The sequence below is a fragment of the Acipenser ruthenus genome, chromosome 39 (genome assembly GCF_902713425.1).
Source record: "Acipenser ruthenus chromosome 39, fAciRut3.2 maternal haplotype, whole genome shotgun sequence".
Classification (NCBI taxonomy): Eukaryota; Metazoa; Chordata; class Actinopteri; order Acipenseriformes; family Acipenseridae; genus Acipenser; species Acipenser ruthenus.
This window is the reverse complement of record NC_081227.1, coordinates 7,739,529-7,749,528: the sequence shown is the minus strand read 5'-3', so window position 1 is coordinate 7,749,528 and position 10,000 is coordinate 7,739,529.

The following is a 10,000-nucleotide window of genomic DNA, read 5'->3' as shown; positions in this document are numbered from 1 at the left end:
GGGCAGTGGAAGCTGTTCCCGGGGTCGTGAAAGCCAGCCCGGGGCAGTGGAAGCTGTCCCCGGGGTCGTGTAACAAATCCTAGGCAATTGGGAGCAATAGCCTGGGTCAGCATGAAGTTACATGACCATAGTTGCAATTCAACTACATGACCAGAGTCGCAATTCAGCTACATGACCATAGCCGCAATTCAACTACATGACCACATCCGCAATACGGCTACATTACTATAGTCTCCCCCCTCTCCCTGCTCCTCCTACCCCCACTGCCACCTCTCGCCGTAACCTCCGCTCTCTCTCCCCCTCTGTCCTTGCCTCCACTGCTCTCTCTCACCTCCCTCCTATCGACTCCTTTTCACAACTCTCCGTAGACTCTGCTACCTCCACCCTTTTCTCCTCACTCACCTCCTCCCTCGACTCCCTCTGTCCCCTCACCTCCCGACCTGCTCGCCCCTCCCCTCCCCATCCCTGGCTCTCCTCTGCGCTCCGCTCGGCAAGAATCACACTGCGATCTGCTGAAAAGAAATGGAAGAGAACCAAACTCCCTGCTGCCCTAGACCTTTACCGCACTCTCCTCTCCTCCTTCTCCTCTACTGTCTCCTCTGCTAAATGTGCTTATTTACAATCTGTTTTCCAAGCCTCCACTAACAACCCACGTAAACTATTCTCTACCTTCTCCTCCCTCCTAAACCCTTCCCCCCTCCTCCTCCCTCCTCTATCTCCCCTGATGACTTTGCCTCCTTCTTCTCTTCTAAAATCTCAGATATCCGCAAACTCTTTAACACCTCTCCCTCCCCCGCACCCCCTCCTGCTCCAACCCCTACACCCACTACATCCCCTACTAACTCGCCCTCCTTCTCCACCTTCTTGACCCTCTCAGACTGACCTCTCCTCCCTGCTCCAGGGTCACAAACCCACCACGTGTGCCTTGGACCCCCTCCCCACTCACCTCTTTCAAGCTGCTGCTCCTGCTCTACTCCCCTTCATCTCCTCCCTCCTCAGCACCTCTCTACTTTCTGGTATCTTTCCCTCTGCCTTCAAAAAAGCCTCTATCACTCCCCTCCTCAAAAAACCTACACTCGACCCCACCTCCCTCCAGAGCTACTGTCCTGTCTCCCTCCTACCCTTCCTCTCCAAAACCCTCGAGCGGACTGTACACCGCCAGCTCTCTGCTTTCCTGTCCAACCACTCTCTGCTTGACCCTCTCCAATCTGGCTTCCGCTCTGCTCACTCCACTGAAACCGCCCTCCTGTCTGTCACCAACTCACTTAAATGTGCCCGAGCTGCCTCTCTCTCCTCTGTCCTAATTCTCCTCGACCTCTCTGCTGCCTTTGACACTGTTGATCACTCTATTCTACTATCATCTCTCGCTGACCTGGGGATCTCTGGCACTGCTCTGGCCTGGTTCTCCTCCTACCTCTCCAACCGCACTTACCAGGTAACCTGGCGTGGAGCAACCTCCACACCTCACCCTCTCTTAACTGGAGTCCCCCAAGGGTCAGTCTTGGGTCCTCTCCTGTTCTCTCTCTACACCCGCTCCCTGGGCCCCCTCATCGCATCCTATGGTTTCTCATACCATTTCTATGCTGATGATGCTCAGATTTTCCTCTCCTTCCCCACCTCTGACTCCACCATCTCCTCCCGTATCTCTACCTGTCTGTCTGCTATTTCCTCCTGGATGCACTCGCATCATCTCAAACTCAACCTCTCTAAATCTGACCTCCTTTTCTTTTCCTCCTCCTCCCCCTCCTCTGATCTCTCTATCTCTGTTCCTCTGGAATCTACCACACTCTCTCCCTCTTCCTCAGCTAAGAACCTTGGAGTCACCCTGGACCCCTGCCTCTCTTATTCCCAGCACATCTCCACTCTGGCACGCACTTGCCGATTCTTCCTGAGCAACATCCGAAGAATCCGACCCTTCCTCACCAACTACGCTACCCAGCTCCTGGTCCAGGCCCTGGTACTCTCCCGCCTAGACTACTGCAACTCCCTCCTGGCTGGCCTCCCTGCGTCCGCCACCCGTCCGCTCCAGCTCATCCAGAACTCTGCTGCCCGCCTGGTGTTCTCTCTGCCTCGCTTCGCCCACGCTACTCCACTACTCCGCTCGCTCCACTGGCTCCCGATCACCGCTCGCATCCAGTTCAAGACTCTTGTACTAGCCTACAGATGCCTTGACCAGACTGCACCCAGCTACCTCCAGACCCTCATCTCTCCCTACACCCCCACTCGACCTCTCCGCTCCGCCTGCACTAGAAGACTGGCTCTACCTCCGCTACGCTCCCCTGCCTCCAGAATGACTAATTCACATTAGTTTACTGTAAAGCTACGTCTTAGTTGGTGCTTATCTTGGCGAGAGCCGAGATCAAATCAGAATGAAGTTTTAACATCTACTCTCGTATAATGGAAATCTTGAAGATCTGGATACAAGAGAAAGACCTTGTGACAGCCTGGAGAGACAGCTGACAGGAGGAAAGAGACCCCATTGGGGCTGGTAAGGGTTAGCTTGTCGGCAGTATCCAGCTCTGTGTTTACAGGATGCTGGAGACACCCGCCCAAGGCTTCTAAGAAATTAAAGAGAAAAATACCCCTAGAGGCTGCGAGAGCGGGGGCGGAAGATGACTCAACGTTGGACAACACAGTTAACGACTTAGGAACGTAAACGGATATGAGTATGGAGAGTACTTCACAAAAGACTAGTTCAAGATCTGCAGTTAACAAAGACATGGAACTCCAGGTTTGTGTCTGCGGCTGGAGCAAGGCGACAACGGTCAGGGGTTTGAAGATTCATCAAGGGAGAATGAAATGCTTGAGGGAGAAGGGACACGGGCCTCGCATTGATCAGTACTTCTTACAAAGTCAGTCAAGTCAGTCGAATGAAATCCAGCGACAGGAAGCAAACCACAGTTCGCAGGATATCAGCACCCCTGTCATAGATGTGAGGAGGACTTGCATGGACACAGTTAGTGATGAACCTAATGATCCTTGTGAACCCGGTCAGACAAACCAGCATAAGAGAGAAAAGAACCTCAACGGGCACAAGCCTGGAGTTAAATGGCCAAGAGCTTGTGAGAAAACTGCATGGGACACAGTAAACACAGATCTCAGCTTTGCGTTGGAAAGGTTAAGTGGAACAGTTGAAAAGAAGCTGGATAAATTTGGGGATATCATCTACGCATATGGAAGTGAGAGGTTTGGAGTTGAAAAAAGAAAGGAAAAAGTACAAACTATTCCTGGAAAGTCTAGACGGCAGCAGGAGATTGAACGCTTAGTTAGAGAAAGGAGACAGCTGAGGAAGCAATGGAAAAGAGCAGAACAAAGTCAGAAGGAGGGACTCAATCTCTTACAAAGGATCATAAAAGATAAGCTTGCAACATTGCGCAGAGCTGAGCGCATACGGAAACGCTACAAAAAGAAGGAGCGTGCGAGAGCGAACTTTTATAAAGACCCATTCAAATTTGTAAAGAAGTTATTCACCAGTGAGAAGAATGGCACACTAAAAGCATCTAAGGTTGAGCTGGAGAGATATTTGGAGGAAACACATACAGATTCAAAAAGGCAGGAGCCTATGTCAATTCCGTCAGACATCCCACCTATCAATCCACCAGAATACCAAATGGAGGACTGTGCACCTAAGTGGAAAGAAATAGAGCAAGCTGTGAAAAAAGCAAGGGCTTCATCATCTCCAGGGCCTAATGGAGTTCCGTACAGAGTGTACAAGAGTGCTTCAGGAGTTCTACGAATTCTGTGGAAATTGATGAAAGTGGCATGGGAAAAACAGGTTGTACCAAGAGCATGGTGCCGAGCAGGTGGAGTCTTTATACCTAAAGAAAAAGATTCTACAAGCATCACTTAGTTTCGTCCCATTTCCCTATTAAACGTAGAAGGCAAGATTTTCTTCAGCATTATTGCTCAGAGATTGTCAGCTTACCTATTAAAGAACTGCTTCATTGAAACTTCAATACAAAAAGCAGGCATTCCAGGTTTCCCAGGTTGCTTAGAACACATCAATGTGATCTGGCAACAAATTCAATCAGCTAAAAAGGAGAGGAAGGAGCTCCATGTGGCATTCCTAGATTTGGCTAATGCATATGGTTCAGTGCCACATGAACTGCTTTGGGCAGCATTTGATTTTTTCAGTGTACCGATGACAATAACAAATTTAGTGAAAGCCTACTTTGGAGATTTGCAATTCAGTTTTTCAACTTCAGAATTCAGCACTACATGGCAATGCCTAGAGGTTGGAATAATGGCAGGATGCACAATTTCTCCACTGGCTTTTACCATGGAATGGAAGTAATCATTAGGGCATCAAAATGGGTAGTAGGAGGAGAGCGCTTGGCTTCTGGAATGCGACTACCACCAATTCGAACATACATGGATGACATGACAACCATGACTACAACAGTAGCCTGCACTAATCGATTATTGGGCAAATTAACCAATAACATTGAATGGGCACGAATGCAATTCAAGTCCACTAAATCAAGGAGCATCTCTATAATTAAAGGCAAAGTAGTAGATAAAACATTCTTCATTAATGGTGAGGCAATACCAACAGTGTCTGAGAAGCCAGTGAAGAGTCTTGGGAGATGGTACGACGGGGATCTAAAGGACACAGTTCGTGTGGGAGAAGTTAGACAACAAGCAGTGGAAGGGTTGAAGAGCATAGACAGCTGCGCTCTACCAGGTAAACTAAAACTCTGGTGCTTTCAGTTTGGTCTACTGCCGAGGTTGCTGTGGCCACTGACTGTGTACGAGGTTTCTTTGACAACAGTAGAGAAGCTGGAAGCTTTAATCAGTTCATACATCAGGAAATGGTTGGGAGTTCCACGCTGCCTCAGCAGAGTAGGACTTTATGGTAAAGGAATACTGCAGCTACCAGTCTCTGCTCTAACTGAGGAGTTTAAGTGCGCCAAGGTCAGACTGGAAATGACATTAGTAGAGTCACGCGACAAATGCGTAAGGGAGGCAGCACCTGTGTTGAAAACTGGAAGAAAGTGGGCGGCAAAGAAAGCTGTGGAAGATGCAAAGGCTGCCCTTCGAATTGGTGATATCATGGGGCAAGTTCAGCATGGAAGAGGGGGTCTTGGTTTCAGTTCAGCTCCTCCTACATGGCACAAGGCAGCCCCAGCTCAAAGGAGGAAGCTGGTAGTCAACGAGGTGCAAAAGCAGGAGGAGAGGATGAGGTGTATAAAGGCCATTTCCCAGGCCAAGCAGGGAGAATGGATGAGATGGGAGAGTGTGGAACAACGCAAGATTGGCTGGCAAGACCTATGGTCAATGGAACAGAGCAGGATCAGTTTTCTCATCAGGTCAACATATGATGTTCTCCCATCACCACAGAACATAACCTCTGGGTAGGAGAGGATCCCTCATGTCCTTTGTGTTCATCACCTGCAACATTAAGGCACATTTTGACAGGATGTAAGGTGGCTCTTAGCCAAGGACGGTTTACTTGGCGCCATGACCAGGTGCTGCGATGTTTGGCCTTAGCATTGGAAGACAAGCGTAACATGACCAATAAGTTGCCACCTGTTCCATCAAAACATTACACACAAAAGACAACATTCCTCCGCCCAGGAGAGCAACCACCAAGAAAAGGTGTTAAAACCAATCCTCGCCCAGGACAACTGGAAGCTGCTAGAGACTGGAAAATGCTGGCAGATGTTGGTCAACGGCTTATTTTTCCACCTGAGATTGCCACCACTAACCTTCGACCAGATATTGTCTTGTGGTCTGGATCAGCACGCCTTGTTCACCTGGTAGAGTTAACAGTGCCATGGGAGGATGCTGTAGATGAGGCGTATGAGAGGAAGAAACTGCGGTATGCTCAACTAGCCACTGAAGCGGAACAGCGAGGATGGAGAGTTCGGGTTTACCCAGTGGAAGTGGGTTGTCGAGGATTTGTGGCACACTCTACAACCCGGTTTCTCAGAGACGTTGGATTCAGTGGCCAAGAGTTGCATCGCACAGTGAAGAACTTATCTGAAGCAGCAGAGAGGAGCAGCAACTGGCTGTGGTTGAGACGGAAAGATTCTGGCTGGGGATCTCAAGCACAATAGAAAGAAAGAAACGCTGATGTACAGGTAAGTAAGCTGGTCTGAGTTGAGTGGGGGACGGAGGGGGGTGATGCTGGGACGCCAGAATCACCGTCAAGCCCTCTTGAGGTGTCGTGGGCTAGTTGACGAAACACTGAGGATGGAAGGTGCCCACTTGAAAACCCCAGAGATGTACCCTACTTAGCTCAGTCCAGACGGTTGTCATGCTGATGCGCTGGGGAGGCCGCACTGTGGTTGATCCCCGGAGCCAGCATCGCAGCCGTTGTGTGCTGTGTGTGCTGATGCGCCAGGGAGGCAAAATAAGATGATCCCTGGAGCCAGCATTACACTTCAGCCATTAACACCAGACAGAAGGATATCTACATCATCATATGGAAGGAAACGTAAATGGATGGAGACACATATGGATCACATTAGTTTACTGTAAAGCTACGTCTTAGTTGGTGCTTATCTTGGCGAGAGCTGAGTTCAAATCAGCATGAAGTTTTAACATCTACTCTCGTGTAATGGAAATCACTCTAACAAAGCTGCAAGTCTTATAGATTTGGAATTTGAGGTTTATGGAATTAGTGGTTTAGCACAGATAAGAATATATCTTGAAATAATATGCAAAAAATTATGGCTTAACAGACAATGATAGGTTATATATCTAAAAAAGTGTTTGCACAGACTTTGGCCTTGAAAAAACAAGAGACTGGAAATTGCTTGCAAGAGCCTGGTTAGTGCATCTTTTAAGGGATAAATAATTCTAATGAAAATTATTACCACTCAAACTTAGTGAAACTAATTGACTTGAATATTGTATGAGACAATCTTTTGTCAAATACCCTGTTAGACAATAGTATATGGAATCAAAACTGACTCATTAAATGATGAAACAATATGAGGTTAAAAGAAACACATATCTTTAATTTAGCAAAATATAATCAATTAGAACATGATGTCACATATTAAGAACATCTCTCATATATAACACATATAAAAATAGTGTTTTGCATGCAGTAGTGTTTTTATATTATATTATAAACCAAGATCCTGGGAACCTTGGTTCACTTAACTTTTCAGATAAAGGAGGGGCTCGGAGGAAAGCAAAGAAATGAGATCATAAGAGTTGAAACAAATGTGAAGTTTTGAATTTATTGAAGTCCATGACACCTATTAATTCTGAAAAGTTAGTTCGGATCTTTTGAAAACTATTATTTGTAAAATGGATAAGAGCTGTCTCACCAGATTAATGATTGGATTTAATTGAGGCATCCCATGTATTCCAATGAGACGAAAAACCTATTTAACTCCAGAGTAATTACAATGGAGTACCACACTCATCCCAGACAGGGTAATGTGGTCCATCTTCTGCAAACCTACACAATTGAGCTGATTGAATTCAGTTTCATTTGCCTTGTGAAGACAGTCATATTCCTTTACAATTTATATTAAAGGGTAAGCATTAATCAATTATTATTTTATCTCGCATGTATTGCATGTATTGCTATAAGGGACTCACGCTATGTTTTAGAAATAAGAGAGTATTTTGTTGAATGTGCTGAAATAGACCATTGGGTACTTTAGGTGACGTGTTCTTGGCCTGCTTGTCGGCCTTGCAAATACCTATAAATGTATTAAAGTGTTAATGTTGATATCTGTTAAGACACTGGACTGCCCAGTGTGTCTTTCAGCTGGGGATACGACGTAGCCTGTAGCTACTCTATCCAATATTTAACCGTTAATAAACCGAACGAGTACTGATCATACTCTGATTCGTGTAAATCTTTAAATACATGAGTCTGTCAATTTCTTGGGTGCTATATTAGTCATCTGGATATATTGCGGGTCAAGAGCGTAATAAAAATACCCCACAAGGAGTAGTACCATCTCTGTCCTCCCCTGAGATAAGAGTGTATGCTGAGCAAAATAAAAAGAGTACGTAAAGAAATCTGAACCTTCGGATTTCGTGACAGTTGGCGCCTGGGCCGTGGGGCCTGCAGATAAATGCTCCGTATGGATGACTAATCAAGAAATTGTTTTTTATTTTTTAAATCGACCTATGCAAAATTAAAATAGTTTAACGTTTTAAAACGAATATTAAAACCGTTTAAACATTTTGATTCCATAACGTAATTTTGTAAAGTAAATTGCGTATGGGCATTTAAAATCCGGAAACCCGATGTCATGCCACGCCTCCCCAAACGCGGTGACGTTACCCGTGCACAAACCTTCTGGTAATAAAGTCTAGCAAATAAAAGAGGATAAAAAGAACACGCTATTATAGGTAAATAATAGCTTAGGTTAATTGGCAGCGTCTATAAAGGAGAACGGCTCAGGAACTCCTTCAATCAAATAGTTATAGATAAAATATTTCAGAGTATAATTAATATGGATAAAATTAAAGATGATAATACAGTATAAGCTTTAGACAGATGTGAAGTAAAGGAGGAGGAGTTTCAATCTTCCTGCTGTGAGTCAGAAGTAGGGGAAGAGATTGCTAATAAAAACTGAGCATGTGGAAGAAAGCTGTTACTTGCCTTAATAGGTCCAAAGGAAAAAAAGAAAAATAAATTAAGCAAGCAAAGGAATAAATCTGATGAAAAAAGCTGCAAGAGAAAACTCAGTAAGTCTGCTTCGGGAAGCTGCAACTAGCAGAGAGAGAGGAGAGCACCGGCTCCACCCACTAATTCATGTGACTTGCGATCAGGTCCTAAAGGGAGTAGAATACAAGCACAGAAAGTAACTACCTCTGAAAAACTCAGACCGCTGAATACGTTAAGCTATGATGGAGGGGGTGTGTCTAGAGCCCTGTCTGATGCAGGCGGGTTAAGAATTCAGGAAGAAAATTACGATTGGATTAGAAAAAAAAGTAAAGTTAAAAGTGAGGAATAGATGTAACTGCAACTGGTTTGTTACACGCATTTGCTATGATTCATGTAGTCCTAGAGAAGGGAATGCTGAATTCAGTCAATTTAATTAATTGAAGCAGTGCTAGCAGCCTTGATACAGCCTCTGCTTGTAATGCAAGTAAGGACTTGCAAACTTGTAATGCAGTTTAACATACTAGTCCAGAGTGATCAGACCTACAATTTGAGACCATTTGGGTAAAAAATGCAGTTTTGTGTCAATTTTAAACCCTCCTAGACCATTCCGTTCAATACAGTTTATTTGACTGGACAGCAAAAAGCAGCTAGCTTTGAGGCTGCATACTTCTATAAATAGGAAAGTTTCACACATATTGCAGACATGCTCTAGTCCACAGTGATCAGACCTACAATTTGAGACGATTTGATGAAATAATGGAGCTTTGTGTGAATTTCAAGCCATCCTAGACCATTCTGTGCAACCCTAACCCTAACCCTAGCTCCAGCAGTTACACCAACCCTGACCGTCCAGCTCCTGGTGTTTCCATATCTCTCAATATTCCAGCAAAATGGTCGAGAATTAATACAGTGATATCCAGTTCAGTATGTAGAACTTATCAAGGCTGGACAACAAGTAGACAATGATATAACAGTAATTCAGAATGTTGTGAGAGTGGGGGAACTTGGTCAGCAGTGGCAATTCTCCCCCATTCTCACTGCAAACTTCAGCATTTACTTAAATTCTGGGTCTCGTCATGTAGCTCAATGGTGACTCTGGTCATGTAGCTCAAAGGTGACTCTGGTCATGTAGCTCAATTCTAACTATGGTCATGTAGCTTAATTCTGTCTCTGGTCATGTAGCTCAATGGTGACTCTGGTCATGTAGCTCAATGTTGACTGGTTATTTAGCAGTATTATGTTTCTGGTCATGTAACTCAATGGTGACCCAGGGAAGAGCACTTATTCTTGGATCCCTCATGCACGTCTCTCCTTCCACACTCGGTTCTTCCATAATTTTCAATTTTCCATTGAAATCCTCCAGAATATTCGCAAGGAGAATGGCCAGAATATTAGGAACAGCAAACAGGGCTATAC